Source organism: Eubalaena glacialis, chromosome 4 (genome assembly GCF_028564815.1).
Source record: "Eubalaena glacialis isolate mEubGla1 chromosome 4, mEubGla1.1.hap2.+ XY, whole genome shotgun sequence".
Lineage (NCBI taxonomy): Eukaryota > Metazoa > Chordata > Mammalia > Artiodactyla > Balaenidae > Eubalaena > Eubalaena glacialis.
This window is the reverse complement of record NC_083719.1, coordinates 128018296-128033939: the sequence shown is the minus strand read 5'-3', so window position 1 is coordinate 128033939 and position 15644 is coordinate 128018296. Positions and strand designations below refer to the sequence as shown.

Genomic DNA, 15644 nt, shown 5'->3' with positions numbered 1-15644 from the left:
CTAAAGATATGTTGGGGAAATATTAAGAGATGCATGCTTGGGACTTCCCTGGCAGCCCAGTGGTTAAGACTTCGCCTTCCAATGCAGGGGTGCAGCTTCGATCCGTGGTTGGGGAGCTAAGATCTCACATGTCTTGGGGCCAAAAAAACCAAAACATAAAACAGAAGCAATACTGTAACAAATTTAATAAAGACTTTAAAAATGGTCCACATCAAAAAAAAATCTTAAAAAAAAAAAGAGGTACATACTTAACGTTTATTCATCATAGCACTATTCACAACAGAAAAAAGACAGTAAACAGCCTAAATGATTATTGATAGAAAATGTTTAAATATAGTATATCTGCACACTGGGGACCATGCAACTCTAAAGAGGAATAGGATAAGTCTTTTTATACTCTCCAGTCATGTTCTTAAATAAAACAAGGCACAGAAGAATTACAGTACACTGTCTTCTAAGAAAGACAGGTAGTGGTGGGAACAAGTGCACGTATGAGATACGTCTTTTTATACTCTCCAGTCATGTTCTTAAATAAGGCACAGAAGAACTACAGTACACTGTCTTCTAAGAAAGACAGGTAGTGGTGGGAACAAGTGCACATATTTTCTTATATATAAGTATAAATGCTGAAAGGAAAGACCCAAATATTAATTAAAATGTTTTGCTCTAAGGTGATGGAACATGGTGGAGAGGATAGTGATATCCCTTAGGCCTCTCATGAATGTAACTTTGTTTTGTATAATTGACTTTGGAACCATGTAAATAGTATAAATAATAACAAAACAAAGTCAAAATGAAGTGACACCTAAAAATTTAGCAAAATGAAACTAAACATGTATAGCATTGGTGGTTAACCATACTGAGAAATAATTTCAAGGAACTTTAAACTGTTTGTTTTTCCCTGGTGGGATATATCATAAGGATAAAGGAACGGCAAAGAAGGTTTTTTTCAGTAACCGTTCTGTTACTCATAATACTGGTATTGATAATAATATTGGATACATACACATACAGAGAGAAGAAAAAGAAATGAAGGAATGGATCAAATAAATACAGTAGTCCCCCCTTATCTGCGGTTTCGCTTTCTGTGTTTTTGGTTACCTGCTGTCAACCTCCATCTAAAAATATTAAATGGAAAATTCTGTAAATAATTCGTAAGTTTTAAATTGCACATCATACTGAGTAGTGTGAAGAAGTCTCTTACTGTCCCACTCCCTGGGACATAAATCATCCCTTTGTCCAGTGTATCCTGCCTGTGAAGTCACTTAGTAGTAATTTCGTTTATCAGATCAACTGTCATGGTATCACAGTGCTTGTGTTCAAGTCACCCTTATTTTACTTAGTAATGGCCCTGAAGCACAATAGTAGTGATGCTGGCAATTCAGATATGCCAAAGAGAGGCTGTGAAATGTTTTCTTAAAGTGAAAAGGTAAAAGTTTTTGACTTAGTAAGGAAAGAAAAAAATTGTATGCTGAGATTGCTAAGACCTATGGTAAGAACAAATCTGTGAAATTGTGAAGACGGAAAAATAATTCATGCTGGTTTTGCTGTCACACCTCAGACTTAAAAGTTATGGCCCCAGTGCATGATAAGTGCTTAAGTTAAGATGGAAAAGGCATTAAATTTGTACAAGAAGATATTTTGAGAGAGATGCCGCATTCACATAACTTTTATTACAGTATATTGTTATAATTGTTTAATTATTATTGTCTTATTGTGACTAATTTGTAAATGAAACTTTATCATAGGATGTATGTATAGGAAAAAACAGAGGTCAATTTCAGGCATCCACTGCGGGTCTTGAAACATATCCCCTGTGGTCAAGGGAGAACTACTGTAGTTATGAATGTCTTTAGGAACCAAAGATTTCAGGTGTATGATAAAAAATTACCATATCAAAGATGTTAAGTAAAAACCTTATAATCCTAAATTTGTTTTTCTCCCTAGAGTTACTGAGATATAGTTGACATAGCATTGTGTAAGTTTAAGGTGTACAAAGTGATAATTTGATACATGCAATATATATTTATAATGTGACATTTACCACAATATGGTTAGTCAACACCTTCATCACCTCACATAGTTATCATTTTATTTTTGTGGTGAAATCATTTAAGATTTACTCTCAGCAACTTTCAAGTATATGATACAGTATTGTTAGCTGTAGTCACCATACTATACATTAGATCCCCAGAACTTATTTATTATGTAACTGGAAGTGTGTACCATTTAACCAACATCTCATTTTCCCTGGCCCTCAGCCCCTGGCAGCCACCAAACTACTCTCAATTTCTATGATTTTAGCATTTCCATATTTTATATATGTGGGGTCATTGAGTATATTTCTCTGACTTTACTTACCATAATGCCCTCAGGGTCCATCCATGTTGTCACAAATGGCAGGATTTCCTTTTTTCCCCCAGTTTTATTGAGATATAACTGACATATAACAAACATTGTATACGTTTAAGGTATACAGCATAATGATATGCATATATTGTGAAATGATTGCCACTATAAATTTAGCTAACATCTATCACTTCATACAGCTACAGGTTTTTTTCCTGTGCTGAGAACTTTCAAGATTTACTCTGTTAGCAACTTGCAAACATATGATGCAGTATTGTTAACTATAGCCACCGTGCTGTACAGGAATTCCTTCTTTTTTTATAGCTGAATTATATATATATATATATATATGTGTGTGTGTGTGTGTGTGTGTGTGTGTGTGTGTGTGTGTGTGTGTATATATATAGTCATATGTAGTTTTTAAAAATAAATTTATTTATTTTTGGCTGCGTTGGGTCTTGGTGGCTGTGCACGGGCTTTCTCTGGTTGTGGTGAGCAGGGGCTACTCTTTGTTGCGGTGGCTTCTCTTGTTGTGGAGCACAGGCTCTAGGCGCACGGGCTCAGTACTTGTGGCTTGTGGGCTCTAGAGCGCAGGCTCAGTAGTTGTGGCGCACGGGCTTAGTTGCTCCGTGGCATGTGGGATCTTCCCAGACCAGGGCTTGAACTCGTGTCCCCTGCATTGGCAGGCAGATTCACCACTGTGCCACCAGGGAAGTCCTGTTATGTTGTTATAAAAATGACTATTGTGATTAATGCTGCAGTGAACATGGGGGTGTAGATATCTCTGCAAGTAGTGATTTCACTTCCTTTTGATATATATGCCCAGAAGCAGGACTTTTAAAGGAACCTCCATATGTTTTCCATAATAGCTGTGCTGATTCACATTCATACCAGTAGCGTATAGGGTTCCCCTTTCTCTGCATCGTTGCCAACATGTTATCTGTCTTTTTGATGATAGCCATTCTAACAGGTATGAGGTTAGAATGGTTTTGATTTGCTTTTTTCTGATGATTAGTGATGTTGAGCACCTTTTCATATACCTGTTGACCATTTGGATGTCTTCTTTGGAAAAATGCCTATTCAATTTCTCTGCCCATTTTATAATCAGATTGTTTCTTTGCTACTGAGTTGTATGAGTTACTTATATATTTTGGATAGTAACCTCTTACCAGATCAATGATTTGCAAGTATTTCCCCCTCTTCCATAGGTTGTCTTTTCATTTTGTTGATTATTTCCTTTCCTTTTCAGAAGCCTTTTAATTAATTAATTAATTTAGATTTCTAATTATTTTTATTTAAAAAAATTTTTTATACATCTTTATTGGAGTATAACTGCTTCACAATGCTGTGTTAGTTTCTGTTATACAACAAAGTGAATCACCCATATGCAATACATATATCCCCATATCCCCTCCCTCTTGAGCCTCCCTCCCACCCTCCCTATCCTACCCCTCTAGGTCATCGCAGAGCACCGAGCTGATCTTCCTGTGCTATGCTGCTGCTTCCCACTAGCTATCTATTTTACATTTGGTAGTGTATATATGTCAGTGCTAACTCTCGCTTAACCCCGGCTTCCCCTCCCCCGCCACTCGTGTCCTCAAGTCCATTCTCTATGTCTGCGTCTTTATTCCTGCCCTGCCATTAGGTTCATTACTACCTTTTTTTTTTAGATTCCATATATATGCATTAGCATACGGTATTAGTTTTTCTCTTTCTGACTTACTTCACTCTGTATGACATATACAATGGAATATTACTCAGCCATAAAAAGAAACGAAATTGAGTTACTTGTAGTCAGAAGCTTTTTAGTTTGATGTAGTTCCACTTGTTTATTTTGCTTTTATTTCCTCTGCTTTTGGTGTCATATCCAAAAAAAATCATTGCCAAGACCAATGTCAAGGAGCTTTTCCCCTGTTTTCTTCTAGGAGTTATATGGTTTCAGGTAAATTTAGTCTTTAATCCATTTTGAGATAACTTTTGTGAGTGGTGTAAGGTAGAGGTCTAGTTTCATTCTTTTGAATGTGGATACCCAGTTTTCCCAGCACCATTTAATGAAGAGATTATCCTTTCTCCATTGTGTGTTCTTGATGAAGATTAGCTGACTGTATATGTATGGGTTTATATCTGGGCTCTCTATTCTGTTCCACTGGTTTATGTGTCTGTTTTTATAGCAGTACCATTCTGTTGATTACTATAGATTTGTAATATAGTTTGACATCAGGAAATATGTTGCCTCCAGCTTTGTTCTTCTTTTTCAGTATTGCATTGGCTATTCAGGGTCTTTGTTGTTCCCAATGAATTCTAGGATTGTTTTTCTATGTGAAAAATGCCAGTGGAATTTTAATAGTGGGTGCATTGAAACTACAGGTTGTTTTGCTACTATAGACATTTTAACAATATTAAGTCTTCCAAACTATGAACACAGATTATCTTTTCATTTATTTGTGTCCTCTTCAGTTTTTAAAATTGGTATCTTATAGTTTTCAGTTTACAGTTTGAGTTTATACCTAAGTATTTTATTGTTTTTGATGCCTTTGTAAATGGGATTTTTTTTTTTTTTTGGCCGTGCTGTGTGGTTTGCAGGATCTTAGTTCCCTGACCAGGGATCGAACCCAGGCCTTCGGCAGCGAAAGCACTAAGTTCTAACCACTGGACTGCCAGGGAATTCCCTGGGATTGTTTTCTTAATTTCTCTTTCCAATAGTTCATTGTTTGTATATAGATGAATAACTGATTTCTGCATATTGATTTTGTATGCTTCAGCTTTCCTGAATTTGTTTATTATTTTAACAAGTTTTTTGGTAAAGTCTCTAGAGTTTTCTGTACAAGCATACTTTGCTCTATCATGCTTCACTTTATTATGTTTTGCAGATGTGTTTTTTACAAACTGAAGGTTTGTGGCAAGCCTGTGTTGAGCAAATCTATTGGTGCCATTTTTTTCAACAGCATTTGCTCACTTTTTGTCTCTGTGTCACATTTTGGTAATTCTTGCAGTTAGAAGTGGAGCCTGGCGATGTGACTGAGGTGCTACAATCTCATGATAAAACTGTAACGGATGAGGAGTTGCTTCTTATGAATGAGCAAAAAAAGTGGTTTCTTGAGATGGAATCTACTCCTGGTGAGGATGTTGTGAAGATTGTTGAAATGACAACAAAGGATTTAGAATGTTACTTAAACTTAGTTGATAAAGCAGCGGCAGGGTTTGAGAGGATTAACTGCAATTTTGAAAGAAGTTCTGTGGGTAAAATGCTATCAAACAGCATTGCATGCTACAGAGAAATCGTACGTGAAGGAAGAGTCAATTAATGTGGCAAACTTCACTGTTGTCTTATTTTAAGAAATTGCCACTGTCACCCCGACCTCCAGCAGCCGCCACTGATCAGCCAGCAGCCATCAACATTGAGGCAAGACTCTCCATCAACAAAAAGTAAGACTCGCTGAAAGCTCAAATGGTGGTTAGCATTATTTAGCAATAAGTTATTTTTAAATTAAAGTATTACATGCTTTTAGATATAATGCTATTACATACTTAATAGACTACAGTATATTTTTAACATAGCTTTTATATGTACTAGGAAACGAAAACATTTGTGTGACTCACTTTATTGTGCTATTCACTTTATTGCAGTGGCCTGGAAGTTTACCCTCAATATCTCTGAGGTATGCCTGTATATAAGGTCATGTCATCTGCAAACAGAGACACTTTTACTTTTTACTTTTCGATTTGGATGGCCTTTTTTTTTTTTTTTTTGACTAATTGCTCTGGCTAGTACTTCTAGTACTATGTTCAATAGAAGTGTCAAGAGTGGGCACATATTTGTGAGCTTTTCAGTTTTGCTTCTGTTATTGATTTCTTGTTTCATACCACTGTGGTCAGAAAAGATACTTGATATGGTTTCAGTCTTCATAAATATGCTATGACTTGTTTTGTGATCTATCTTATGATTTGTCCTGGAGGATGTCCTGTGTGCCATTGGGAAGAATGTATATTCCTTTGCTGTTGAATGAAATGTTGTGTATGTGTCCATTTGATTTAAAATATAGTTCAAGTTCCTTTGTTGATTTTCTGTCTGGATGATCTATCCATTGTTGAAAGTGGGGTATTGAAGTCCTCTACTATTACTGTAGTTTTATTTCTCCCTTCAGACCTGTTAGTATTTGCCTAATATTTAGGTAGTCAGATGTTGGGTGTATATATATTTATAATATTGTATTATCTTGATTAATTGACCCTTTTATCATTATATAATCACCTTTTTTGTCTCTGTTTCAGTTTTTAACTTATAGTATATTTTGTCTAATATAAGTATAGCTATGCTTGATCTCTTTTGGTTTCCATTTGCTTGGAATATCTTTTCCCATTCTGTAACTTTGAACCTATACATGTTCCTAAAGCTGAAGTGAGTCTCTTGTAGGCAGCATATTGTTAGGTCTTGTTTTGTTGTTGTTTTTTAAATCTATTCAGCCACTCTATGCCTTTTGATTGGATAATTTAATCAATTTAAACTAATTGTTGATTGGCAAAGACTTATTGATGCCATCTTATTGTTTCCTGACTGTTTTGTATTTCTATTTTTCTTTTCTTCCTCTCTTGCTGTCTTCCTTTGTTAATTGATGATTTTCCTTAGAGGTGTTCTTTGATTGCCCTCTCTTTATCTTTTGTGTATCTACTCTAGGTTTTTGCTTTGATTATCATGAGGCTCACATAAAATATCTTATTCTATTGTAAGCTGATGATAACTTAACCTGATTGCATAAAAAACTACCCTTTGCTCCCCTCATTTTATGTTTTTAATGTAACAATTTATGTCTTTTTATTTGTATATCCATTAACAAATTATTTTGGCTATAGTTATTTTTAATACTTTTATCTTTTTTAACCTTTCTACTGGAGTTAAGTGTTTAATACACCATTGTATGATAGTATTAGAATATTCTGAATTTGACTATGTACTTACCTTTACAACTGTGTTTTATATTTTCATGTTACTAGCTAGTATCCTTTCATTTCAGCTTAAAGAATTCCTTTTGGCATTTCCTGTAAAGCTGGTATAGTGGTGATGAACCTCCTCAGTTTTGCTGTCTGGGAAAGTCTTTATCTCCCCTTCATTTCTGAAAGGCAGCTTTGACAGGTGGCTCTTGCTTAGGACCTTGATCCATTTTGAGGTAATTTTGTATATGGTGTTAGGTAAGGGTATGAATTCATCCTTTTGCATGTGGCCATCCAGTTTTCCCAACGCTATTTATCGAAAAAGACTGTTCTTTCCCCTTTTAATGGTCTTGGCATCTTTGTTGAGATCATTTGACCATATATGCAAGGGTTTATTTCTGTCCTCTCTATTCTATTACGTTGGTTTATATGTCTATTCTTATGCCAATACCACACTCTTTTGATTACAGTAGCTTTGTAATAAGTTTTGAAATCAGGATGTGTTAGACTTACAACATTGTTTTTCTTTTGAAGATTGTTTTGGTTATACAGGGTTTCCTGAGGTTACATATAAATTTTAGGATGGATTTTTCTATTTCTGCAAAAAACATTATTGGAGTTTTGATGGAAATTGCATTGAATCTGTAGACCACTTTGGATGATATTTCCATCTTAACAGTATTAAATCTTCCAGTCCATGAATATGAGATTTCTTTCCATTTGTGTGTTTCTTTAATTTCTTTCAGCAATGTTTTGTAGTTTTCAGTGTACAAGTCTTTTGTGTCCTTTATTAACTTTATTCCCGTGTATTTTATTCTTTTTCTTGCTATTATAAATGAAATTGTTTTCTTAATTTTATTCCTGTTTTCATGCCTAAATGTTGTGCAGTTACTCAAACTGTTCAATTATCTGTATATTTTATGCCCACATAAGATCATGGAAATTCTCTATATTCAGATGTTCTATTCATACAGTTCAAATCAAAATAAAATTCCCATACCTATCGTTGTACCTTTAAAAATCTAGAATCCTGAGCTTGGTGGTAAGAACATAACGTCATGTCTTCATAAAACCCATTGAGAGAGAAGACTTAAAATCCTTCTGGGAAAACACTCTTTCCCAACCCCAAAATAATCTAAAATAGGCAGTAGAACACAGTGACCTTCTAAAATGAGGGGGGACAAATTCACATTTTGTATAATATACACTACAATCAGTAATGCAATTAGTGACCGTAAGCTTTCCAATGTGCAATTTATTCAAAAGTCTGAAATGTTCAGTGGATAAGGAGACAGTTATATGCTAGAAAGATGTAATATTTTTTGCATGGTTTAATTAAAATATAAAGCTATTTGTCCAAATAAAAGCCATATTCATTATGTACTTGGTTTTTTTTTTAAAGGTTACTGGTACATGTATAGTCTGGACATGCTGGTAGTATCAAAGTCAGTGCCTCTTCCCATGGCAGTAACAATGCATTTAGCATTAACTCATGGGTTAAATCTGGAAATGACTTCATAGCATTACTTTGGCTAGCACAACAATTTTAGATAACACTCAGATAAATATAGTTATATGAAATATGAAGCATTTATCTTATGCAGCTTAAATTGTGGTTGAAAACTATCAAATGCAAACTGAAAATAAAAGCACTTCACAGTAGAAAAGTTTTATAAAGATAGGGTACCTTTTAAAGTCTTTATATCACATTGTTAGCAAATTTTGTTTTTAACACTATTATGGAATAGCCTACTTGTGTTAACAGATTTTTGAAATAAGAAAATAGTCAAGTGTGCCACGGGGTTTTCTAAAAATCAAGCAACACGCACTTATATATACAGTATCACTCAGTACCTGCAAAATGAATGTGAAGATTACAGGATCTAATCTCTTATTCTACAATAACAAACAACAGAAACAACATCCTACCAATGAAGGCAGAAAGTAGGACTTAGAAGAATCTAATCTCAATTGACTTTAAAGCATTCATATAAGAAATAAATGCATATTGCACAAACAATGAGAAAAAATGTTCCTCCAAGCAACTCAGTTCCAGCTGGGGGACAACACAGCATTAGCCTGCACCTAACAACAATCTCTTCTGTAAATGATAAAGGTGTGGAAACATAGAAATGTCTGCCACATGAAGAGTTATAAAGAAAAAATACAAACCCAAACTTAGATGTAAAGCAAAAAAACCTAAATATTGAAAAACTGAAAACTGGCAGATCAAAAAATGCTGAATAACTGTCTTCTCTGAGAACTGAAAGTTTTTGTTGACACAAAAGTATTTACGTACAACTAAGGCTTGCTGGTTAAATATCTGAGGCATGTCTGGCCTTGAACACTTTCTTTATATGCTGGAGTTGTACACAAGTTTTCTCAGTTATTTAAAATAAATAAATGAAAAACCCCACTTCTCAGCAGCTGCATTAACATGAAACAATGATCTCAATACAAGGAAAAAAAAAGAAAAACAAAATGAAACAGAAATCCTAGATAAGTAGGCAATTGGCAGCATATCCAAAAATGATAGCCTCCAAGGATCCTTCCAAGTTTCCAGTGACTTTCAGTTATGGTCCATGGGATTACAAATATGTGCAGTTCCATTACTTGCTGCTTTTTATTTAATTTGGAAAGTTTGCTTATGACTCTGATGAAGTCCCCATTTTCATCCTTTAGCCTCTGGTTGTCTGCTTTTAGATCTGGTAAAATTTTGAGCTCTTCTTTCACTTCAGATATTCTTTTTAGAGCTGTTTGTCCCCTTTTTTCCCAACTTCTAGTAGTGACCTATCTGCAAATCTTTCTTGTCTCTGGGTGGCCTTTTCCAATTGCAATTTAAGATCTGTCAGTTCCATATATGTATCATGTAGCTATGCTTTCAGCTTTTCATTTTCAGTTCGAATTTGTTCATACAGCTTTTTAAAGTCAGGTGAGTCATCCTTTTCTAGCCTGCTACTGTAAGTCTTTCTTTTTTTAAAGTAACTGTATGATGCAGAGTAACCCAGCAAGGAATTAATACCAATCACTAGATGACATGGAACTTGTTTCACATCTAGAAATGGAATCCATCTAAGTTTCTTTCTTATTGGATCTCCCATCTGTATCTGATTGTTGTTCTTTTTCATTTTCATCTCTATCTTGTGTCCAAAATGAAACTCCTGTAGATCTTCTTTTCTCTCTTGGTCACTGTTGTTCTCTGATTGATTTAGGGTGTGCTTTATTTTCTCCTTTTTCTTCTCTCTTTTCTCCCTCTTCTTCATTTTCTTTTGTCAATCTTCTGGAATACACAGAAGTTATACCTACAAGATTGTTTGGCCTGTTTAGATGACTTGAATCGTAGAGTGAACTGTTCATGGTAGAAAGTGAACAGGATGCCCTCGCCCCCCACCCCGAGGTCTGTGGCGCAGGGTGACTCTGGTCGCTGGGCCTGCCTGCTCTGTGGGCCACGTGCTGTGCTTCCACCTCCTGCTTCTTCACAGCTGCCCCACCTCAGGGCCAGGGCCACATGGTGAGTGAGGCAGGGTCTGGGGAAGGCGGTGCTGCCCAGGGACCCTGGGTCATCCTAGTTGTGGGAGGGGTTGCTCAGGAAGAAGGGGCCTGCGGGTCCCCAGGTGCAGTGGGGGAGGTGGGTACGGCGCGGGCACTAGCTGGTGGGTTGGGCAAGGAGGCCACCATCTTCAAGGTGGAGGTCGTGCAGCAAGGCGTGGCCCTGGAGGAGGGAGAGGTGGCGGGGATCCGGGAGGAGTTAGGGCTGCTGGTGGAGGACATCATGCAAGTGTTGGAGGTGGTGGCAGAGGAGCAGCAGGAGGAGATGCAGGCGGAGGAGCGGGAGGAGAAGCCCCAGGAGCAGGAGCAGGAAGAGCCAGAGCCGGGACCCACGACCGCTTGGCCCCCGCTAGAGGCGCTGGGGGGCCTGCAGTTAGAGCTGAGCACTCTGAATGCCCAAGCCAGCAGGGCAAGCGCAAGATCAGTCAGAGGCGGAATCCTCAGTTGGATCGCAGAAGGGCCATCATCCAGGGCATTCCTGGCTTCTGGGCCAGAGCCACTATGAACCACTCCCAGATGTCGGCCATGATCAGTGACCAAGATGAAGACACGCTTAGCTACATGATCAATTTGGAAGTGCAGGAACTGGGCCATCCCAGGCACCACTGCAGGTTGATGTTTTTCTTTCGGAACAACCCCTGCTTCTGGAATGACATGATCGTTAAGGAGTATCACCTTAGCATTGCTGGATATAGGGCGTCTCGTTCCACGTCCGTCCAGTGGTTCTGCGATTATGAATGAGGAGCCCCCAACTGCAGGCAGGACACCACCAGCCTTAACTTCCTCAACTGGTTGTCTGACCACAACTGCCCAGGGTCTAACAGGATTGCTGAGATCATCGACGAGGAACTGTGGCCCAATCCCCTGCACTACTACCCCAGGGAGGAAGGCCCCACCAGGATAGACCCGGAGATGAAGGTGCCGGGGGAGCCTCAGAGTTTGGCCAAATAGCACAAGAGGCAGGAGGCATCTACAGATGCGGGAGATGCGTGGATGTATCTACCTATGCGGTTCTGGTGCCCAGGGGAGAAACGAGGAAAGGATGGCCAGTGAAGGTTCCAGAGAGCTGGGCCCCACATGTGGGGAATGATGCCCAGAGAGACATAAACAAGCTAACAAGTTACAAAAAAAAAAAAAAAAAAGAAAGTGAACAGGATGGAGTGGTTGAACTTGAAGTCAGTTCTGGTCTGTAAGGCTGATACTTTTTTTTTTCTTTTCCATTATGGTTTATTACAGGATATTGAATATAGTTCCCTGTGCAATACAGTAGAACCTTGTTGTTTATCCATTCTGTATATAATAGTTTGCATCTGCTAATCCCAAACTCCCACTCCATCCCTCCCCACCCCTTCACCCCCCCTTGGCAAGCACAAGTCTGTTCTCTATGTCTGTAAGTCTGTTTCTGTTTCATAGATAAGTTCATTTGTGTCATATTTTAGATTCCACATATAAGTGATGTCATATGGTATCTGTCTTTCTCTTTCTGACTTACTTTACCTAGTATGATAATCTCTAGTTGCTGCAAATGGCATTATTTCGTTCTTTTTTATGGCTGAGTAGTATTCCAATGTATATATGTACCACATCTTCTTTATCCATTCATCTGTCAATGGACATTTAGGTTGTTTCCCTGTCTTGGCTATTGTAAATAATGCTGCTATGAACATAGGGGTGCATGTATATTTCGAATTATAGTTTTGTCTAGGTATATGCCCAGGAATGGGATTGCTGGATCATATGGCAACTCTATTTTTAGTTTTTTGAGGAACCTCCATGCTGTTTTCCATAGTGGCTGCACCAATTTACATTCCCAGCAACAGTGTGAGAGGGTTCCCTTTTCTCCACACCCTCTCCAGCATTTATTACTTGTAGACTTTTTAATCATGGCCATTCTGATTGGTGTGAGGTGGTACCTCATTGTAATTTTGATTTGCATTTCTCTAATAATTAGAATGTTCAGCATCTTTTCATGTGTCTGTTGGCCATCTGTATGTCTTCTTTGGAGAAATGTCTATTTAGGTCTTCTGCCCATTTTTTGACTGGGTTGTTTTTTTGTTATTGAGTTGTATGAGCTGTTTATATATTTTGGAATTAAGTCCTTGTCAGTCACATCATTTGCAAGTGTTTTCTCCCCGTCCGTAGGTTGTCTGTTTCCATTTTGTTTATGGTTTCCTTTGCTGTGCAAAAGCTTATAAGTTTGATTAGGTCGCATTTGTTTATTCTTTTATTTCTATTGCCTTGGGAGACAAGGCTGATAAATCTTATCATATGTTCTGAAGTACTTTTGTTCATATTTATCTTCTCTAGATGTTTCTGCTTCTTTTCTTCTTCCTTCTCTTTATCCTGCTTTCCTTTTCCCCCTTTTTCTTTTTCTTGTTCTCTGATTTGGGTACAATGACTTCTTCATATTGTTTTTTCAGCTTCCTAAAGATCAGTCTATGCTGTCTTGATCTTCTAGACTGTCTTGCTTGTCTAGATCTTGCTTTTCTTTGCGTTTCAGACTCTTCATCTCTAACGGGATGAAATATGACCTTCATGTCTCCTTGACCTCTACTGTGGAGGAAAATGCCCCCAACAGTTGTAGTCAGGGTTATTTATTGCAAGATTTTTGATTACTTATTCAATTCTTACTGGTTTTAAATCTATTGATTTTCTGTTTCTTCATGATTTAGTACTGGTAAGTTTTGAGTTTCTAGGAATTTGTCTGTTTCATCTAGATTATTCAATTTGTTGGTGTACAGTTGTTCATAGTACTCTCTTACAATCTTTTATAGCTCTGTAAAATCAGTTGTAATGTCCCTTCTTTCATTTCTGATTTCAGTTATTTGAATCTCTTCTCTTTTTTCTCAGTCAATCTAGTTAAATGTTTGCCAATTTTGTTGATCTTTTTGAAGAACCAACTCTTGGTTTCATTAATTTTCTCTGTTGGTTTTTATTGTCTATTTTGTTTATCTCTGCCCTAATCTTTATTATTCTCTTTCTTCTGGTAGACCTAGGGAGCATACACTCTTAATTATCATTATACAGTATTTTATCACTGTAGAATTACACTGTATTATGAGTCTGAGTTCTTAGATGACTGGTTAGATCAGAATTCTCTAAGACTAGCAGACCTCCATGTGTGATACAACAACACTCCCCTAAGCATTCCTAATTTTCCTTGTTTTATTTCACTTTTTAAATGGCACTTTTGTCATATTGTAACTTATCTTGTTTATTGTTTATTGTCTATCCATTTTGGTAGCATTTAAGCCTGAATGGAGCAGGAATATTTAGCTATATTAAAATGATGTAGCTGAAGCTATAGAAGAGTGCGTGACACATAGTAGATGTTCACTGAATATTTGCTGAACAACTAAATGATAGCATGAATGAACAGTTTTACTCATTTAATAACCTGAGTGGAATTACCCAAAATTTTGTACATCAGAAAGCTTTTAAGGTGTGGGTAAGTTGGGAGTAAGAAAGATGAGAAGAGAAGGGAAGACCAGAAGAAAAAAGTATTTTCATTTTGGGGAGATAATCTAAATATTTCTTATTTGCTATGGTAATTGGTGAGAGTAGTGATAAATCTGTATACTAGTAAGAGGAGCATTCTCAAAAGCCCTAAAGTGAAAGTGAGTTGAGGAAGAACAAGAATGTCTGAAGTGGAATGAATGAGGGGAAGTGGTTTATGATGTCAAAAAAATTGAGGAAGATAATGTAGGGCATTTTAAGGCATGCTGTAGAGTTTTTTAAACGCAGGTTTATTGAGGTTTAATAGACAAACAATAAATCGCACATATTTGATAACATTGGCTTATGTATACACCAGTGAAACTGTCACCACAGTCAAGATAATGAAAATGTCCGTCATCCCCCAAAGTTTCTTCTTATCGCTTGGAAATTAATTCCTCTTCCCCAACTGGCTCTCTGCCTCATCCCCAGGCAAAGACTGACCTGTTTTCTGCCACTATATATTCATTTGCATTTTCTAGAATTTGATGTAAGTAGAATCATAACGTATGCACTCTTGTTTTTACTGATTTCTTTCACTCAGCATACTTATTTTGAATTTAATCCGATTTTCTATGTGTACCAAGAGTTCATTCCTTTCTGTTGCTGATTAGTATTCTATCGTATGGATGCCTATGATGGACATTTGAGTTAATTTTAGTTTTTGGCTTTTACAAATAAAGCTGCTATGAGCATTCCTGTACAAATGTTTGCATGCACATGTATTGGATATTGTATGTTGTATGTGCACATGCCTAATACTTATTCTCTTGGATAAACATTAGGAATGGAATGGCTGGATCATATAGTCAGTGAATACTTAACCTGAGGAATTGCCTGTTTTCCAAAGGGATTGCACCATTTTACATTCCCACTAGCTGCATGTAAAAGTTCATTTCTCTACATCCTTGCCAGTATTTGGTAATATTAGTTTTTAAAATTTTAGTCATTTTAGTAAGTGATTAATGGTATCTCACTATGATACCATAGCATTTCCCTGATGACTAATGATGTTGGGCATCTTTTCCTGTTCTTATTTGCCATCAGTATATCTTTAGTGAAGTGCCTGTTTAAATCTTTTGGTCAGTTTTAAATAATTTCGTTGTTAGAGGTCTTCATATATTCTGGCTGATGGTTCTTTATTAGATATATGACTTGGAAACAATTTCTCCTAGTCAGTGGGTTCTCTTTTTATTCTCTTAAATTGTGTCTTTTGAATACCAGAGGTCCAATTTATCATTTGTTATTTTATGATTCATGCTTTTGGTGTCAACTAAGAAATCTTTGCCTCATCCTAGGTCACAAAGGATTTCTCCTACATT

At 36.9% G+C, this 15644-nt stretch overlaps 1 protein-coding gene and 1 pseudogene across 1 annotated transcript in view; one reads left to right on the top strand and one right to left on the bottom strand.

Annotated features, from left to right (window-relative positions):
• ZNF300 (zinc finger protein 300) overlaps positions 1 to 15644 on the top strand; it is a 51263-nt gene that overhangs the window by 16856 nt on the left and 18763 nt on the right. The window lies entirely within an intron of this gene.
• On the bottom strand, positions 256 to 13384 carry LOC133089539 (protein phosphatase 1 regulatory subunit 12A-like; annotated as a pseudogene).